This window comes from Suricata suricatta, chromosome 11, assembly GCF_006229205.1.
Source record: "Suricata suricatta isolate VVHF042 chromosome 11, meerkat_22Aug2017_6uvM2_HiC, whole genome shotgun sequence".
Lineage (NCBI taxonomy): Eukaryota > Metazoa > Chordata > Mammalia > Carnivora > Herpestidae > Suricata > Suricata suricatta.
This window is the reverse complement of record NC_043710.1, coordinates 42,600,468-42,602,566: the sequence shown is the minus strand read 5'-3', so window position 1 is coordinate 42,602,566 and position 2,099 is coordinate 42,600,468.

Here is a 2,099-nt window from a genome sequence, read left to right as displayed (position 1 = left end):
CTCTGAACATTAAAAAACCCCTAAGGCACTCCGTGATAACACCCCTCTCCCCTGGTTGTGAGTTTTACCTCCAGGAGCTGGACCAGACTCTCACAGTAAAATAAGGGAGAAAAATCCCCTGGTACTTCCAGCAGTGGGAGGAGAAGAGGCGCCATTTTGAAATACATCAGAGCCTTCTGTTTTTCTTAATAAGACCTGCCTCAGGAGAAACTAGTTAAGCAGAACCTAATTTTCTGGGGCGTTTTCAGAGCCTAACTGACCTGGGAGAAGAGAAATTCCCAACTATATTCATTCTAGCCTCCTACTTGAGAGAAGGGAAATATCCAATTTCAACCCACTCTACCCACCTCTACCACCTAAGGGGGAAAAAATAGAAACACTGGTGAAGTCAGTGCGGAGGCATAGACTTACTGAAAGACTGAGACTATAGAATGTTTCCCTTCCCTCCTCCCACCCCCCGACACCTCACCACCACATTACTAAGGTCTTATTTAAAGCAGATCCTTTTATCTGGTACATCATGTCTGGCTATCAAGAAAAAATTACAAAGCCTACTAAAAGGTAAAAAGTACACATACAGAGCGAGCGTAAGAAGCAGTCATGGCAGAGATGTTGGAATTATCAGACAGGGAATGTCAACCATTTTATCCATTTTATCCATCATGGGTTCTGATGGATAAAGTAGACCATATACAAGAACAGATGGACAATGTGAACAGAGAGATGGAAATCCTAAGAAAGAACCAAAAAGAAATGCTAAATATCAAAAACATCATAACAGAAATGAAGAATGTTTTTGATGGGCATATTAGTAATCTGGACATAGCTGAGGAAAGAATCTATGAGCTTGAGCATTTCTCAAAAATCAAAAAGCAAAGAAAACATAGACTGAAAAAACCAAATAGCCAAGCACTGTGGGATAACATAATAAGTCTAACATATACATAATGGGAATATCAGAGAAGAAAAGAACAAAAGAAATATTTGAAACAACAATGATTAAGAATTTCTCCAAATAATATCAGATACCGTATGATACTCTAGTGATGAATTCATATTTGTCATTACATGTCATTACATATTTGTCCAAACCTATAGCATATACAATAGCAAATTTTGGGTGAATGTCAACCTGGGTTCATCAGTTGTAACAAACTTACCATTCTAGTGGGAGATATTGATACAGGGTGTGTCCTTCAAATGCATAGTGTGAGTGCAAGGAGAATATGGGAAAACTCGGTATGTTTCTCTCAATTTTGCTGTGAATTTAAAACTTTTCAAAAAAATTAAAGTCTTTAGAAACTTATTGTATTATGTTACTAAGGGTAGAAACCAAAGCTTTCCATCAGTGATTTTACTGATAAACATGGGAAGAGACACAAAGCTTGTGAATCATTTTCCTAAAACATGTTTAGAGGCCAGTGATACCCCTACTGGGGGAAGGAGGGCAGAACTTGTTGCCAAAGAGGCAAGAAATGAACCCTAGTGGGGATTTTCCTAGATCTTTAAACAAGTAGATATCTGTAAACATTGGAGGATGGGGACAAAATGTTTTGTTAATGATCTAGATATAAAATTATCTGAAAGAGGTGTATGTGCCATTAGTATGAAAAACTATATATTAAGCAAAGCAAAAATAAAAATATTACAACTACTATTACTTGAGTTTTAGCTGTGTAGGAGGCACTATGCACTCAATATCTTTCATAGTCTCAAAAATTCAATAGAATGGATATTATCTCTGTTTATGGGCAAGGTGATAGTAAGAGTATTTGGCTTGACTTAATTATATTTTCCAATTGCCTCTAAGGCTCTGAGATACCTGAACAAGGCTTATCTCTGGCCATATCTGGTAAGAGGTCTGGTCCCTGCACACTGACTCAGAGCAAGGCATGAGCCTGTCTGTCTGCTTCAGGGCTGATGTGATTTGTAGCGACCGGCTCAATGACAAGGCATAAGTCATTTAAAATTCCTGGAAGAACATTTGGGAGATTGACAAATTTGCAAGAGGAAAATAAATGTTGGTGCTGCCATTTCAAATAGGTGAATTGCTAAAGAATAATACCAAAATCAATTCATAGCAACGTTCATAAAATAAA